General features: G+C 43.6%; 1 protein-coding gene across 12 annotated transcripts in view; it reads right to left on the bottom strand.

The window, feature by feature from the left end:
- Positions 1 to 19,091, bottom strand: part of SEMA4D (semaphorin 4D) — a 756,105-nt gene that overhangs the window by 575,850 nt on the left and 161,164 nt on the right. For all 12 annotated transcript variants that reach the window (XM_085632738.1, XM_085632752.1, XM_085632744.1 and 9 more), the window contains exon 2: positions 7,973 to 8,021. The gene's annotated coding sequence lies outside the window, so the exon portion shown is untranslated. The remainder of the gene's footprint in view (positions 1 to 7,972; positions 8,022 to 19,091) is intronic.

The raw sequence follows: 19,091 nt of genomic DNA, 5'->3' as shown, positions 1-19,091 counted from the left end.
GGTTTACAGGCTTGTTGGCAAGGGCAGCAGTCTCATGGAGGAGGAGGAAACCGATGGGTCATCCTAATTTGAGATGACCTAAGTGGTCACTGTGGAACAAATATCGGGGAGATCCTGAGGTGTCTCCGGTGGTGGAGTTGGACATGCATAGACGTACAGAAGGTGCAACTGTGATGTAATGTACATTTTGTCTAATGGTTTATTTACTATACATATGCCAGCTAAAATAGTCGTCCTTTTCTGTATCCATGACAGTGATTTTCACCAATACACATTTAAAAAAAAAATAGATTAGGGCCAACAAGTCCTTCAATGGTCAGGATGCCAATCTAATTCTCTAGCGCATATCGCTTATTTGTGCAGAGGACGCCTTCTAGCACAAAGGTTTGATTACTCATCCATCCACAGAGCTGATGGCCTCTGAGTTCTGCAATAAATACTCCTTGACCAGCAAAATATTACTAGGGAAACCATTTTAACACAAGTATTAGTCCAGGCATGCATTTGGTCAAATAACTTGCAACATACACGTGTCTATCCAATCTGTTCATCTGTAATAGGCAGCACCAGAGTAAATGTGGGTTGGTCATACGAGATCTGAACAGGAGTAGGTTAGATTTAAATCAAGTGAAAACTGGCAAAGGGATAAGCTAAACTTACCTTGCTTTAAAATCAGACAATCAGTTTAATGTGTATTGGACTACCCTACTGCAAAAGCCTATCTCCCAAAGAACTGGTCTTGGACCCCAGTGTGGCTGGTACTTTAAGGTAAAGGTTTTTCATCAAATTCCTTTATTTTTCTTCCTTTAATGAAGGATAAGTCAAATCAAGACTTTATTGCCTTGATAGTTGCAAGATTCATTATTATTCTAACACCCGACTACAAATGCTGAATCTGTTACTGATATCTTTGCAAAAGAATGAATGGCTGAATGAACAGGTAATCATAGGTATTTAATTTCTTTTATTTTAAATGTACCAATTTTAGCCATTGTTACGATTTTGGGTAGTTCTGAAAATATTAAAAATCTTACTTTGATTAGAGCAGGCACGCATTAAAAAGTAATGCGTGGAGTAAGGGGAGCATTTTCACACATAGTGATGAGGCAAAAGAGTGAGCTCACAGCTGGGGTGAAGTCGAAGATGATCCTTAATTTTGCTGATCTAGAATTGATTAGTCTAGGGCTGGACGACTGGCATACCATGAAGATAGAAATTATTGACTATTTGTGAATGTGGTAAGAGTTGTACAAAGCAATCATTGTATTTTACTGGCATTTGTGTAGCACTTAAAAGGCCTACAGTGCTTTCCTGAAAGTCAAGTAGGTAGTTCAATAGTTATGCATGGGATGTTTACAGAGTGGTCTTACATGGGAATTGTTTTTGGTGTTGGTTAGGTGTCTCGGACGCGTGCTTTCAACCTGCAGTAATAAATCTGTAGCCGCTATAAAGCATACTGCTGAATAGAAAAACGTGCGAGTGTCTCCTACGGACACACTCACCATAGTTATCTTATCAAGTTACAGCTTCTGGCAATTGGTTACATCAATAGGAGGATTAGGGATGCTTCCATCCAGGATCAGAGGCAAGGCACTTAAAGGATAACCAGAGATGTCACAGTAGTAGGTCTAGGCGGTCCACTCAGTAGTACAGCTGCAGCAACCCAATCACCATAAATATCATAGTAATTGATTCATGGAGCCAAACCCAAAAGCATAGATGGCGCTACCCAAAGATATCAAGAGGCACCACAGTAAGAGGGTCTAAGAATTAATCAATGAGGCACAGACCATACGAAGATACAAACATGACAGTACTATCAAAGCAAGTGGAAGTTAGATGTAAAGCAGGTGGAGTCATGAAGATAAGGTAGAGGTGAAGGGTCAAGAGGAGCGTCTATAGCCCTTGGTGGCCCTAACAATACAAATCAGGAATTTAGCCATAGGAAGTCACCCTTCACCTCCAAGCCCTTCACTTGTACTCCAGGTCTGGGTGGGGCGGGGGCAAGGGGGTATAGAAGAGCTCAAGACAGAGGGCCAGATTTAATTAAATAGGAGGGTTTTTAAAAAAAAAAAGTCCTAGTCACGTGACAATGGCCTGAGCAGGTCAGACATGGGAATGAATTGAGTTGGAAAGCACTAATGAGCAAGGGAAGCCAAGTGGTACAACTTCCAAGGAGACCAAAGGAGCCAAGAGACAGTCACCAACCTGCAAGCAAACCGACAAGCCTAGGCAACGCCTGGTACAAGTCTTTACATACACACTGTGGCACAATTCAGATCTGAATATCAAACATTTTACAGGTTGATTTCAACACCAAATGTGCAAAGGAAAAAAATTTCATAAAACAAACATTCCACGCAGAGTTTGAACCATTGAGAGATGCACCACTATGCAATAGATAGCTGCGGTTATGTTAGGCACACCCACAATGTGTGTCACAGGAGCCACTATTCTGACAGAAGGTTACCTGTAATGCCCATTACAACAAGATAGGGCCACTATAATGCTAGGAGGCACCAATACTGGTGTTAGGAATGCATACCGAGTCTAGACCTGGCACCATTATATCAGGGAGAGCCACGAGGCCAGCTGCACCCAGTGCCTGTAGCAGTTATGGACTGCTGGGCACATTGTAGTTATTGACTGCTGGGCACATGGCATAAGAGTCAACAACTGCTCTGGGGTAAGTACATGCCTCTGGGTGTTTAACGTAGTGGGGTTACCCTGAGAGACTGTTAAAAATCCATATCAGCCTGCATACCTGTTCAACCAGTCTTAGAAAGACCACAAATCCCATAATTTATTCTAAAGGAATATTAAAACCATCACCATAAATCTATTGCAGAACTATAACAACTGCAAGCATTTCTATTCAAATTAAAAATGTAAATATTAAATAAAAACGCAAACCTTTTAAGTAACTATTTTAGTACAAATTTAATTAACTGTCATTCTTGCTTTTCATTTTACACTTAGAATAACATAACTGGTGCTATATGGATCGGAAATGATGGCTTTGTTCTTAAAACTGTATTTGAAACCTATTTTAACTTCGATTTTAAACGCCCCAACCACGAGTATCAGCAAGGACACCCGTGCGTGCAGGCACACTACTGTGCTCCCAGTCCTTTATATGAGCAATCGGATGTATAGTTTCCCTCATCTGGTGTGCTATTTGGGTACAGAATCCATTTGCAAATGAGGTGACCGCTCCTGCTAAATGTAGCTTCTTAGTGTTGGAAAAACTGTAGTCTATTTTTGTTGCTCCATCTTTAACTGGCAGTCATATTTGTAAGTTAATACACTTCTAAACTCGTCACAAATGGAAGGCACACCAGGTTTCACGTGTTCTCACTGGCAACACTGCAACCCACATTTGGGGAACATCAGACAAATTAAGCGAATACAGTTACTATAGTAAAGAGCTAAGAATATCTACTTGAGCAATGTAATTTGTGCACGTGAAATAAAATTGTGTAACTGCTGAAAGATTAAAAACTATGCACTCAAAACGCAGCAGGGGTCTTTAGGAACCTTATGCAAAGCAGAAGTGTGGAACATCAGCACTGCACAAGCTTCTGAAATTCACAAGAGGATATACACAAAACATTGTGGTAACGAGGTTAGACGTTAACCCTTGAATTTACGTCAATGCTTCTCTTTGTCAGTATCTAGCTTCTATGAGTCAGTAGATGTTAGTTTCTCTATTTCTACTGCCATCCTTTCCCACACATCAGTGGAAGTCCAATGTGTTTATTCTCTCCAGTGCAAGTCAAAGGGAATATCCCATAGCAACATTTAATGAAATAAGAGTTCAGCTCCCACAAACAAGCATGATCTAAACGTGACTTCCACATCAACTAGGCTAAAAAAAAAAAAGCCTTTCACCGAAATAGTTTATTTTTGAAAGCATGTTTAATTCCCTTAAGGACACCTGTCAGACTCCTGAGAGAAAGGAACACAAATGACAAAGTCCATCTTTAATGGCAGTTAATAAAAACAAGAAAAGGAAAGTTCTATGTAGGTAGCCGCAATAAAAAAAATGGCCGTAATTCAATTAAAACGGACACCCCACGGCCAAATTCGGTCACTGAAGCAATGTCCAAGACACATTTAATTGCTCTTATTTAATCAATTACCACACCTTAGATTTAAGGTCATTTGCAGAGATGAAAAGTTACATTGAAAAAAGGTACTGCAGTCATGTAATACCAGAAAACGTAATGTGCAGGCAAGTAGCCAAATCATGACATCTACATATTCACAATATGGAAGCGCACCCTCTTTTGTATGTTCAATTGACAAAAAAAAAAATGTGGCAATCCCCTCTCCGTAATCTTTCTTCCTTTATTTTTATTCAGTACGATAACAAATAGCCCATATGTTTCAATACAATATTTATACGCACTCCTTCAGGGCAAGAAAGTGGTGTTTCACGACATGGTCCATCAACGATGGGAAAGCAGAAAAGAGAAAAAAGAAACCAAGAAAAAAAAAAAGAAACAAAGAAAGGACGCAGCGCACCTTAAACGCACACGTCAGCATATCGTGGGAGATGTATTCAGTATCTCTACCTTGAGGTCTATATCCTTGCTTATTGAGGGCTGTGATGCGCCCTACATGGATAGGTTTTATGCCGGCTCCTTTGTACTTTACATAGTACCCTTCTGTCGTACCCTGAGGAGCTTAGTGACTTCCCCCCCCACTCTCACTACGATTATAGCAGCCCCCCTATAATGCCCATCAAGTGTACTGCCTACATCATGCTTCTATGCGGTTGAAGCCTATTGAGAGGAGAGCGCGAGGGCTGCATGGGAGAGATTTGGGGTTTCCTCTACCCGACTACTACTTTTGTGAACAAACTGGGTTGATCTCCAATAATCATCGCCATAAATTATTGCACTTTAAATACCTGCATCGGGCGTATGCCACTTCCAGGTTTCTGGCTAAACTTGACAATCTCAGATCACATCACTGCCCTCTGTTTTCGGCAGAATATGCAGATTTTGCCCACTTGGCTTGGAACTGCTGTCCAATATTTCAAGTCTCAGACACTGTTCTTTACACATTATCCCGTATGATGAGGCAGACGCTCACTCCAACCCCAGTATTGTCCTTATGGGGGCATGTTAAGCAGTTTGACTGCTGTTGCATTGTTGTTGGCCAAGAGGCAAGTCGCTTTGCATTGGTGCGATGTTTATTGCCCTACTGAGGTGGCATGGATAAGCGACTTAACTTTGTCATGTTACGAGTGGAGCGTATGCCTCTCTCCAACCCCCAGGTCACGACCAAAAGATGTATGGCAACCGCTCAGACTATTAATCATCCTCAACCTCTGATGTTGGCGAGGATTTGGCAGCCTCTCCTGCTCCTCAGGGCTCATGTGTGGCGTGTGAATAGCATGCATTTCTACAATGTATCTTTGTAATTTCCTGGGATGATGTACTTACCTTGCATTTCCCCTGAATGTCCTGCCACTCATTGTCATTTTCGCCCCACTGTCTCCTTTCTTTACATTTGAGAGGGCCCTGTACTACATAAGAGATGCTGAGCGGGTTTACGATGTCATGGTTTTTTTTTCTTTTCTCTCTATATTTGTAATTTCACTGCCTCTTTTTCATAGCTCTGATTTTTTGTTATGTTCTAAATGACAGATTTAAAAAATAAAAAATGTAAAAAAAAAAATCCCATCCTCTTACTTTTTGTATGCAGTCACATAGTAATTAAGCATACTTCTGTCCCGGTGAGCTTTCTCAAGCTTCTGATCTTCCAACATTCTGCGGCCTCTTTTTTGGAATAGTTTGGCAACCAAATCGGGGCCAGTCCGGCAACCAAATCAGGACTCCTCCAGCCTAGTCAGTTCAGCACCTCGTGGTATGATCATCCTACTGCAATTGTTTTTTCCCCTATAAAGCGATATGATTGCTTGCTGTGTACTATAACAAACAATTAAAACGTGATAAAACTCCTCCTCCCACTGTCAAGAGAGCAGGCAAAGCCTGGGAAATAGTGTGAGGAGTGACTGCGCACCTGACCGTGCCTTAGCCTCAGAGCATAGCTATGATGGCTGCCAAACAAACATGTATGTGACGCAGCAGCCATGCATTGGCTGTTTGCTACGGTGCTAAATAAAAAGAAAGAATACGGAGATTGGATTGGCACTTTCTTTTGTCAACTAAACAAAAGAGGGTGTTCTTCCCTTATGTGAATCTGGATTTCTTGGCAAAAATTCTTGCAGTGCTACTCTCTGTAGCTGGGTACTTAGGTGAGTGAGTACAGGGACTGAACTTACAAGTGTGCTGTCCTCGTTCCTCTTTTTTGTTCTTCCTTTTTGGCGACAGCAGTCTACGGTGTATATTTAGATTCATTTACATAGACTAGGTGTGTGCAGACATCGCTAATGTAAAGGTTATGTCTTCAATTTTTTGCCACACATACATTTTTACATGCTTTCCTAAAGTCTTCTCCTAAAATCATCTCCCACTTGACGCTGCAACTAACTCTGGAATTAAGACAGAGCTTGGGCTAACCGCAGATATGCATTAGCTTTTTAACATAGCATTGATACAGGGGGGTAGTCATCAATGGTGAGACAGGTGCAGTAGCATTAGAGCCCAGATGCCCGAAGGACTCCCTGAACACTGATTATTGCTGTATTTTTCCACCAAAACATCAGGGTCCCATTTTCCTTCTTTGCATTAGGGTCCATCTACAAACAATTGGTAAAAATAGCTTTCAGAATGACACCGTATTATCCACACATTTCACTAACAAGCCCAGAATTAGCACGGACCTCCGAACCAGGGACGTTTCGACAACTACAGAGCAGGGCTCTCCTTACTATTGTTTGTGAGTGCCTAGAGCCTGATCAGCCTAGTATTATGCATGTACTATTGTATAACGGACTCCGTAGTTCCTTCAAAGCAGTCCAGCAATCCCTCCTGGCTGAACCTCCCCCACTTCTCCGAAAGGCTCCTTCGGTCAATGATTTTACCAAATCCTGGACCCCGCATGTTTATCACAACAGGCTCCAATACCACGACCTTATCTATGAACTCGAAGTCCAAACAGGGCTTGAACACTGAGTTAGGACAGGTCATCTCAGACACAAACTGGATTTTCAGCTGTGAGCAGATCAAGAAGGTTTCACCACATGGCAGAGTCCTCTTCCTCCCTCTTAAGTTCATCCATATGGTGTATTATTCACCAAAGTGAATAGAGAGTCTAGCTGTTGGAGGTGCAGAACCTGGCTGTAGACTTTTTGCACATGGCGTGGGGATGCCACCAACACAAGCATAATGGCTTAAACCGAACAAATAAATTAACAAGATGATACTTTTTGAGCTAACGCTCACATCACTGATCGCCCTGCTGGGCAAACAGATCCCCAATTTCCATACAGTTCATTGCAATTGCGCTGCTGGTGGGGAAATGCAGAGTCCCTATCAATTGGATGAGGAACTCTTACCTCCCACCAACATCACTTCCCTAGATTCGTTCACTGGCTGTAGGGCTTGACCACTTGATTCGCCCCTTCCGATATGGATAGTCGCACACCACTGCAGCCATCCCAACACACAGATATCTGGAAACCGCCTGGACTCTACCTACTGGGTTCACAGCCTTCACCTTGGCAGTGTCTGCATTCGCTCCACTAGTGGTGCTGATAGAGGCTACATTGGTCTGATTATGTAGAAGAACTGTTTTTTTTCTCCTCAACCTGCGTAAAGTTGCCCAATAGCACTTGCCAGTGCAGCACGCAATGATTGCCATTGAATGACCATGTAATGTTTAAGTTTAGGAAACTGGTGGATCTGAGAGTCGATCATTGTATGAAGGCCAACTGAGTTGAAAAGCTAAATAAAAATACCATTAAAAAAAAACATGGCACAGCATTATGATTTAATCTTGCCAAAGGAGAGAATGACGCCGTACTAGATTAAAGAAGCGTGTTGATGCCAAGACTTACCCCAGCTCTTGCGGAGTAGAGTTCCAGGTTTAAAGAAAGCCGCACATCCCTTTAAAAAAAAGAAAAAAAAGTATGTCAGTCAGGTTTCTTTAAACCATAATTTCACATTTCCATACAAATCAATTCCCTAGAACCACGTTAGTGGTAATGGGCGTAAGCACACCTCGCCTGATGTAAAACGATGCCTCAGAGTCGTAGAAAAGCGAGCTTGTTCCCAAGTTGAACTAGAAAACAGGGCGGATCCCTTCCCGATCTACGGCAAGCAAGCCAGGACAGCCCCAACATGGGAGACCACACTGACACATTAAAAAACATCTTCAACACAAAAGGGAAAGCGATTAAAATGTGTGCTGAAAGGCAGACAAAGGAAGACGGGGAAAAAAAGCGGGAGGAGGGAAGCTGATGAAATGGGGAGGGGAATACAGAAAAGGAGAAGCAAGAACAAATTCTGCACCATGAAACCGAGGGGCGACCAGAACATGAAGTTCAGTTACAATCTTAACTGTTTACACGGACACGCACACAAATCTGCAGTCAACTCTGTTCCATGCAGTTTAACTTTATGGCACAGCTTTTGTAAGTTAACATGCTGCGAAAATTTGTATTTTGGTAGCAGGTCACATGGGCACAAAGTGAAAAATATTTTCTATATCATGGCGTTTACAGAACTGACAAAAAGAGTGCTGTTTTGAGACATTGAGTTTAATTTACAGACACTTTAATACAGGCGCTGGGGGAGCAATTTAAAGAGCCCTCTGGACAATTCATATGCACTGGCAACGAATGCAAATAGAATTAAAGGGTAATTAATTAGCACATATTACCACCGTAATTATAGAGCATAACGAGACAATGAGACTAACTTGTGTAGGTAAGAGACTGCTGCTATTGACATAATAATTGAGAAGTATACATAGCATTTGTAAACTGCGTGGCACGGTGGAATAAAAAGGAAATTAGGAAAAGAGGCGGTACAGTGTTTTGTACTAAGAACACGTTTCTAACCAAATTGCTTGACTATAATTTGCACTTATCCGATGGAAGCAGAGACATTACCAGCGCGTGCACACTGGGACAACTGTTTACGACAGGTTTACAACGAGTATACTTGGGAAGATCAAGCGTGGCTCCGCTTACACGCCTTTACTCAAGGTGAAGGGGAACACTACAACCATAACTACACGAGGGAGAAAACTCACCCAATTTGGAGTCTATCACAGACGAATTTAGTACTCTACTGACCTTGCCACCAATTAGCAAAAGTATACCTAGAGTGGGATTTAGCGCCACCCAGAGCAGCATTTATCTTTCACCTTATGCGAGTGGCCGTTTGGTGCACCATTCGGATACGATGGAGTGCTGGCTTTACATCTAAAACTAAGCTCAACATCACATTCTGTTCTTTCAGATACATACACTATATGTGTTGTTGTACATCTTTATGTTATAATTATTCTGCTCCGCTATACCTTTTTGTCCTATTCTGGCCTCGTGCTGCTTCTCCTGCCGCGTGCCCATGTGTTCTATGACGTCCTACTGTTCCAGGGTAGAATCTTGGGCATGGGTAACGGTTGGAGAGGCAGTTGCAGTTACCTGTAGCCCTTGTGAAGACATGCTCTCTGGTGTCAGTGGCATTACTTTAATAAAGACTTTGATCCTACCTTCTGCCGCCTACGAGTTTCAACAATTTTGGCGACGAGGAGCCCTGATACCACAACGAACCCACATGCGCATTCCAGCATTCTGCCTCCTCATTCACTCCTGCGAGGGAGGTCTTCATGTCTCCTGTGGTCCAAATGTGAGGGGTTACCATTTATGCTGCCTCCTTCAGTCCAGCTCTGGCAGAGTCTACTGGTGCTTCAACTTTGGCGTACGTGTTCTGCATCTTTCCGGCTCCTGCACTACTCCTGGAATCAACACGCCAACGAGCCCAGCTGCATGCTAGTTCCACTATTTCAAGCACATCAGGGTGAGATCTGTGCTTTTGCGACTGTTTCCTCACTTCCTGGCGTTGGTCTCCGGTTGTTTAGGGAGGCGCAACGCTATCACTTCAGTCATCTACACCATTCCCGCAAAGCGGCGGATTGACAAAAATTCTCCACAGAGTGCCTCACATTTCGGCATGACGTCATTGAAACGCACGCGTTGGCGGCCATTTTAATTTGGGAATCTGCCAATTTAAACATTACTCTGGTAACCTGCGTTTGCTTTATCGGTGACACACACACACCTTATTGCTCCATCTTGCCATACCGTGTTGTTCATTTCTGCGTAACACGTCTTCTACGTGCGTTCTCCAAATCGGTAACACGCACACCACAGTTTATTTACATAGGCAAGTTACAAAGCACATTGTCAACGTGCGTTCCCTGCACCGGCGATACGCACACCTATTTTTCAGCTTGGATTGAGGCATTGTTACTTCCTGCACTACAGTACACCTTCTACGTGCGTTCTCTGTACTGGTGACACGCACGCCTCAATTCATTATTTGCCTAGGCAAGTTACTACGTGCATTACGAATGTGCGTTTCCTGTATCGGTGACCCGCACACCTCAATTTTTCATCCTGCCATGCAACATTTTACTTCCTGCACATCAGTGTACCTTCTACGTGGTTCTCCGTACCGGTGATGCGCACACCGTTTGGTTGTAATTTCACTTCATTTGTGACGCACACACAACTTGTGCACTTTGTTTTTTTTTTATTGCGACATCTCTCATTTATTTCTCCCAGCATTTTTGTTCCTCACTATGGCATCAGGTAACATATGGAACCCTTTCTCCTCAACAGCCTTTTATTCCATCGACGGGGGACGACTCCCTCAAATGGGAGGAATGGAGAGAATATTTTGAAAACTATATCCACATTCGAGGATGAAGAGGAACTTACTCCTGAGAGGAAGAGAAAAGTCTTGATCCACTGTTTAGGCGCAAAAGCGATGAAATCTACAATCGCATCAACAAAAAACCTAGGGAGGGGGACGTCTACATGATTGCACTGGAAGATTGGTCTCTGTACTTCAAACCCACGATTTCCATTTCTGTACACAGATACAAGTTTTTCCAACGTAAACAGAGACCTGAAGAATCGGTGGAAGACTTTGTGGCTGCTTTAAAGAATATAGCACTCACTTGCCGGTTTGGTGCATTGCACGGCAAATTTATTCGCAACCAAATCGTCATGCGAGCTGCCAGTAAGAATATCCAGGAGAAACTGTGGGCAAAGGAGGTATTGCCACTTGAGGAAGTCATCAAAATTGTCAAATGCACAGAGTTAACAGGCAAATGCGCAAAGGCAGTTTTGTCCGAAGAAAAGGCAATTACCGAGGACAAGTCTACCATTGCTAAAGTCACAAGTTTGAAAAATACTCATAATAAACAGCGTTCGAACTCCCTGCAGGGAAAGGACACCAACATGAAGACAAAATTGTCTGATAGAAAGTGTTTTAGATGCGGCAGTAGACACCACTTGGCAAATGATACAATGCGTCCTGCACTAAAGCAGAAACGTTCAAGATGTGGGAGTGTTGGTCATTTCCTTGCAATGTGTCAGATAAAACAAAGGGGTGGTAGAAAAGTAAAACTAGTTGTACCTGAAGAACAACAATATGCATATTAGTCTGATAATAACATGAATTTATTTGGGTTACAAGTTGACGATAATTTGTCAGGCAAAGGTAGAAAACCCTTGTGTCATTTAAACATTGGAGGGGTGGAGATCTCCATTGTTGCGGATTCGGGATCTCCTTATACAATTGTAGATAAGAATGTGTTGTTAGAAAAATGTGTTCCTGTTATTGGTAACCATTTACTCAAACCGGACGCATCTCCTCAAACATTCACTGGGGAACCCATTGAAATCCTAGGTTTTAGGGAACTGCAGTTCCAATTTAAAACACGACAAATGCTGGGGAAGCTACAAGTCTCTGCGGTCGGTCCTTTGGTTTGGCGATGGATCGATCAAGGAAATTTGGGGATAATTCTTGACCCAAACAGCCCTGATCCCGTGCTTTCATTACAAACAGAAGACGATTGCAAGAACCAGATTGCCAAAAGGTATCCTTGTATATTCTCCGAGGACATTGGAAAACTTAAAGGGTTCATCCACGAGATTAAACTGAAAGAAAATGCAATCCCTTGTATAGATAAATCTAGGAACATTCCTTTCTCCATCATAGGCGAAGTGGAAACTGAACTTCTTAGGCTGCAGAAGTCTGGTATCATTGAACCAGTGGAGTCGGCAGAGTGGGTTTCGCCCTTGGTCGTCACAAAGAAGTCCAATGGTAAGCTCTGCTTATGTGTGGATCTACGTGATCTTAGCCCCCTCCACGCGGGGGTAATTCTCTTGCGGTGTGGGGGGAGGGGGGGGGGGGGGGGAGGCAGTGGCGGCGCTGTGCTCGTGACGAGCCCAGTTTGTCATGAGGCACAGTGGAGCTGTGCTCACGACGAGCTGAGCTCATCACGACCCCGCCCACTGATTAATTCTCCCGCAAAGGCAGAGAATCAACCGCGCGTGGGCGGGCCGCGCCGGTTAGGACGAGCCCAGCTTGTCATGAACACAGCTCCACTGTGCCTCATGACGAGCTGGGCTCGTCATGAGCACTGAAGCGGTTAACAAACATCCTTATCGACCAATTTCCTTTGCCAAAAATCAGTGAGTTGCTGTCTTATATAAATGGAGCCAAGTGGTTTTCCACAATCGATCTAAGTTCAGCCTACCACGAAGTGGCCTTACACCCCAATTGTAGAAGCCTCACCACTTTTGTTACCCCATTGGGATGTTTTAGATTTAGAAGAGTACTCTTTGGATTGGCCTCTGCTGCGGCCATGTTCCAGAGATTGATGCGTACGCTCTTCAGGAACTAAAAAGATCTCATTTTTCAGGACGACATTATGGTGACTGGCACCAATAGAAAGGCACATGATGACAAATTAAACAGGGTATTAAGTATCCTAGACCATCATGGTGTTACTGCTGATGTCTGCAAATGCAAATTTGCTACTAGTGAGGTCACATACCTGGAGCACGAGATTAATGGGAGTGGCATAAAACCAAAAAAAAAACGAACTACTCTCTGCCATTAGAGCAGCCCCCTCTCCTAAAAACAGGAAGTAAGAGCCTTCCTAGGCCTCTCTGAATTCTATGCTAAATTTGTCCAAAACTTCTCCTCCAAAACATTCGCCTTGAGGGAACTTGTAAAACTTAAAAACAAATTTGAATGGAACAGCACTTGAGGGGGCTTTCAATAGAATTAAAGAGGACATTGGCTACGCTCCACCTCTTCAAGGATTTAATCCTTCCCTTCACAGCGTGGTCACCACTGATGTGAGTGGTAGAGGTTTAGCAGCAGTCCTCAAACAAATCACTGAAGCGGGTAATGAAGTAACGGTGGCGTTTGCCTCGCGCTCGATCACACAGACTGAAGAAAGGTACCCTGATCGAGCGCGAAGCCCTAGCATGCAAATGGGGTTTAGAGCACTTAGGCAGTACATATGGGGGTACTTGGTCACCCTTAGAAGGGACCATATGCCACTTGTCAAGGTACTCTCCACCAAAGGCCTACAAAGTGCCTCTGCCCGTCTGCACGCATTTACAGGAGGAGGATGTATTTTAATTACAATGTGGAGTACGTTCCTGGAATAAAAATATCGTGTGGCAGACTATTTAAGTCGGTTGCCTTTGCCAGACACAGGGAGTCAGACCAGGATATTGAAACGTTCAGCGTTGCTAACGTCCTGGAGGAGGTACCCTGCATATCATATTCCGAATGGTTATCAGCCCTGGAGGGAGATACCACACTTCTTGAAGTAACAAGCATTGGCATAGCCAATAGGTCTCGCCTTTGGGACCTTATATGTGTTTAGCCATGCAACAGTTGCATAACTAAATACTTATAAGGTCCCAAAAGCGAGACCTATTGGCTATGCTAATAGCGATCAAACATCCTCGAAAGTGAAAGTAATTGCGGTAAAATCGGCGCCCGCGCACGTGCACTGTAGCTCTAGGCTGGCCTGGTAGCACTTTTTGGAGCCCTCTCAATAAGTCTAGCCAGACCAGCGCATGCGCTGGGTCAGGCGAGACCTAAAAAAAGTACATAAAAGATGGTTCCTGCAAAAAAATTGCACACCTTCTGGGAACTCAGACGAATGGTCTAGGGAAGAAGGCTTAATACTTAGGAACGGTAAAGTCATACCTCCCACCACTTTACGTGCAAAACTCCTAGATATTTGCCATGAACGACACCTTGGCATAGGGAAGACAAAAAGCAGGGTGAGAAACTCATATTGGTGGCCGGGGTTTGATCTTGAAATCAAGAGAAAAGTCAGAAACTGCTCAGCCTGTGAGAATTCTGACAATAACAACACACCCCTCCCACCCCTGCATGCCTTGTTTAGACTAGGCATTGATATTTGTGGTCCCATTTGGGAACATAGCGAACAGTTGTTCCTCATTGTGCTTGTGGCCATTTTTCTAAACGGCCGGAAGTGGTACAGAATGCCAATGCGAGAACCATTGTTAGTTTCTTGCAGAGGTTATTTCTTAGAGAAGGTCTACCTAAATGTATTGTGTTAGACAATGGTCCACAATTTCTGCTATTTTCAAAACGTTTGTAAAGGAGAATGGTATCTCAAAACTATTTTGTTGTACCACCCAGCTGGTAATGGGGCAGTCGAAAGGTTTAATTCTGTCATAAAAGGCCTAGTGCAGCTAGCCAACCAAAACGAGTTTTCATGGAGGAAGGAACTCATCCACAGTCCCCCCATGTGAGTCTACAGGTACCAGTCCCTTGTACTGCTAAGAGGCAGAACCCCCGTAACCAAAGAATGTGGGTTGGCTCACACCCAAGAGAGACCTACTGTTCCAGGGTAGAATCATGGCATGGGTGACGGTTGGTGAGGCAGTTGCCGTTACCTGTAGCCCTTGTGAAGACGTGCTCTCTGGTGTCAGTGGCATTACTTCAAGACTTTGAACCTATCTTCTGCCGCCTACAAGTCTTTACAGTACGTTGCCACCAATGCCACCGTAATCACGAAAACCCCCAATACTTTTACCATGCTACAAATATCGCACTGCCATCACCACCACCACCACTACGACCACAGCACCACTATCGCACCATCAAGAGGACCACACCACAAAAGCACCAATACCACAGCCATCAATACTAGCAACATCAAAAACAGTCACATTCAGAAACAATCAACAGGTCAAGAAGGGTAAGGCAGAGATAGAGAGTGGCTACACCCCACAGATACACAACAGATGCCTCGGGGTGAGCAGGAAAGGGCAGTCTAATGGACTTTAGTATTGTAGAACAGGTGGCTGTGAAACAACAAGCTCAGCTCTGGATATTCCACTAGGTTACCCAAGGACTAATGATTGTAGAGGAGGAAGGTAACCCAGATGCCTGTCCGAAGTTCCTCTTCAGAAAGAGTGGCAGAGGCAGTCTCAGCATGCAGCGATACTCACCTAAAAAAAAAAAAAAAAAAAAAAAACCACAGAGTACAGCAATTCTGGAAGCAAAGAAAAGTATCCACATAGCGGGAACCTGATAAAGGCCGTCTCTGACAATAACTGCCTATTACCAATCAAAAAGGAATGGCTAGATCACTACAGGTCGGTGGTGTCTGCCAGGAAGGAATCCTCGTCCACAGAGAACGACTTACACACAGATAAAATCGAGCCATGAAAGCAATGCACTAAACTCTTATGGTAAAAGATACAAATTATGGATGGAATGAGGAACAAATCCAAACATTCACCGAAAGTCAAGAGATCTGGATTAAAACCATTGTTCTTTTGCTCACCATGCCACCCCAGTTTTGACTCAGCTATATATTAAACCTGCTCCTCGTGTAAACAGTCCAGCCCAAACTGCCAAGCCAGCTAATCACTGGATCAGAAACAAGCATCCTGGGACCAGTAAAGGGTTTCACCCCTCATCAGCCAGGCTAGCTTGAATCCAGTGCCCAGGACCCACATCTGGGCATACCCGGCACACTTACGGCGAGAAAGCAAGTCACAAGACTTGTTCCCATGCTTACTACGCCACCAAATTCAAACTAGCCTGGCTGATGGGGGGGGGGGGGGGGGGGGGGGGGGGGGGAAGAGAATCACCCTGAAACCGGTCCAAGGATTATGGTTTCTGGTCCAGGGAGGACCTGGCCTGGCAGTTCAGGCTTGACTGTTCCCATGGGGAGCAGGGTCAAGCCTGATTTGCATATCGCTGGTTCTAAACTGGAATGGCGTGCAAAAGAACAATGAATTTAACCCAGATCGGTGACAGCATTCTGTACATCATCTGTTCTTTTTGCACTAAACCGTTAAGGTGGCAAATGAAATGACCCACAATTTACAACATTACTAACAATGGAAGGTAAATAACGGCTCCATTTTTTACTCCTTGCGTAAAAAGTGGAAAAAGGATGCAGAGTGGATAAAACCTTTAAGAAACCAAAAAGACCAACTCCACTGCAATGCAAAGACCGCTCTTTATTATTGTGACAGGGAGACAGACCCATAGACAGACAGCCAGTCTCCATTTGATACATCACAAACAGGTTCTTTTATACAAAACTGGATAATGCGAGTTACAAAAATTCAGCAGTGGATTATTACAATTACAAATTAATACATGCTGATTGTAAGAAACATTAAATTGCCTGTGACCCTTGACTTTAGCCTAATTAAATACATATCCTTCATTGCAGTTTCTAACAATGCTTAATACACGAGTGCATGTGTATTCGCAGTAAACACAATTTTAGTGGCGTATGTGCTTTTAGCATTATGCACCTAAGACCTCCAGCCGCTCTAAGCTAAATGAATTCCCTGCACCCATTGTCTAATCAGGTTGAAATCGATTTGGAAACACAAAGTGATTGCCAATGAACTTGTGCTAAAACCATAAATGTTTTCAAGCTTGTTAAATACCAGCTGGCCTTTAACTTCAATCCTTTAGAGTTACCTTTTGCATTGTTCAATCAAGTGAACTCCTAACCTTCCTCTCAGCACAATTTGGACCTACGTTGGACTTTTACTACATACAGTTGTGCGCTTTCGGCACGGGTTTGTTGTTGCAATACGTTTTCATATTTTTACTGTGTGTTCATATTTTCCATTTCCGATAGCACCTTTCTCTCCAAAACACAGATTTCAATAAGGGATGAAGCTGCTCTTAAGAGGTGAATGATCCAGGCTCATACCGCCTACACTAACAAAGGGGAGAAAACCAGAGCATAATCTCCTGTTTCAGTATTAAAGTATCATCCATCATCAAAACGTGTACAAGGCTCCAGATTACGCACCCCCTTAAAGAAATGGTTCATGCCCACCCTGTTTATTTATTTATATTTATTTATAACACATTTATAGAGCGCCTGGTTACACCACAAACGGTGTGTCCCCGCGCTATGACACAGGAGAAAGAAAATAGCAGTGAGGAGAAGATAATCAGAACTCTAATAGTTCTTTTTTCCATAGAGCCATGTTTTGAGTTGTTTGCGGAAACGTATTTCAGACGTCTCTGTTCTTAAGGTTATTGGAAGAGTGTTCCAGGTCTTTGCTGCTAGATATCTGAAGGACCGTGCTCCCTGCCTGGCTCTGTGTATCCTGGGTATTTTAGCCAATGCCTTGTCCGATGAACGTAAAGTTCTGTCAGGTTTGTATTCCTCAAGGAGTGAGTGCAGATACTTAGGGCCGGATTTCATGAGGATGCGGTGCCCATAGCATAACGCCTTGAAAATGACCCTCTTACCTACTGGCAACCAGTGGAGTTTCTTCAGTGCCTTCTCTGCGTTAGCTCTTCTGGGTAAGCCTAGTACCAAACGAGCAGCAGCGTTCTGTGCCCTCTGTAATTTGGCAAGTCCTCCCTTGGTAGTTCCAAGATATAGAACATTGCCATAGTCCAACTGGGAAGTTATTGTTGCATGGACAATGGTTTTCCTAGCATTGGAGGGCATGAGGTTCAGAATTTTCCTCAGAACCTTGATCGCTCCATAACATTTACCCACAACCCTATGTATTTGGTTGATGAAATTCAGCTCTGCGTCAAAAAAGATACCTAGATTTTTGACTTCCATTTTAGGGTTGGGTAGTGGGCCTAAAGAAGCTGGCCACCAGGCAGATGACCAAATGGTAGGTGATTTCCCCACAATCATTACCTCCGTTTTATTCCCATTTAATTTAAGACAGTGGTTTGACATCCATTTCGCAACCTCTGATAGGCAGTTAGAGAAACGGGTGGCTGCTAGTTCATCTGTTTGAGACAGTAGGACAATTAGTTGTGTGTCGTCCGCATATGAGACGATAGACACATTATGTTGTTCGACCTGTTCGGCCAGCGGGCTTACATATAGGTTGAAGAGGGTCGGGCTTAATATGGAGCCTTGCGGTACTCCCTGCTCGAGAGGCATGCTCTTTGATATACAAGACTCGTGAGCCACTCTAAAACTACGATCAGAGAGGAAAGACTTTAACCAGCGGAGAGCTTTACCCATGATACCGCATGCTTCCAGTCTTTGTAGGAGCAGTTGATGGGATACAGTATCAAAAGCTGCACTGAGATCGAGAAGGATCAGTGCAGCGGTATCTCCTTCATCAGCATGTTTCCTCAGTGCTTCAGTGGCATAGAGTAGGGCTGACTCTGTTGAATGTGCACTTCTAAAGCCTGATTGTGAAAGGTGTAATAGATCATGTTTATTTATATGGTCAGTAAGTTGCTTATTAGATATTTTCTCCGCTATCTTAGCTGTAAAAGGTAGTAGAGAGATAGGACGTAGGTTTTCTAATACCGTGCGGTCAATGCGGGAATTCTTTTTCAGAGGTTTGACAATAGCCTGTTTCCATTTGTCAGGAACTATGCCATCTTGGAAGGAGCGGGATATGATGTCCATAATGTGGGGCATGATAGTATTGGCGCCTTCCATAATTATATTCGGTCTGGCGGCATCAAGGGGGGAGCCGGATTTTATTCCTTTGGCTGTGTCCTTAAGTACATCTAGGCTGTGTACGGTGAATTCGTCCAATATGCCTACTTCACGGTATTTGTTGTTGGCCTGAAAAGTATTAGTACCAAGTCTTGCCTCTGTAGGAAAAGTGTCATAAATGTTCTTAA

Source organism: Triturus cristatus, chromosome 2_1 (genome assembly GCF_964204655.1).
Source record: "Triturus cristatus chromosome 2_1, aTriCri1.1, whole genome shotgun sequence".
NCBI classification, from domain to species: domain Eukaryota; kingdom Metazoa; phylum Chordata; class Amphibia; order Caudata; family Salamandridae; genus Triturus; species Triturus cristatus.
Note: the sequence above shows the minus strand (reverse complement) of the source record. Positions and strands in the feature narration are given on the sequence as shown.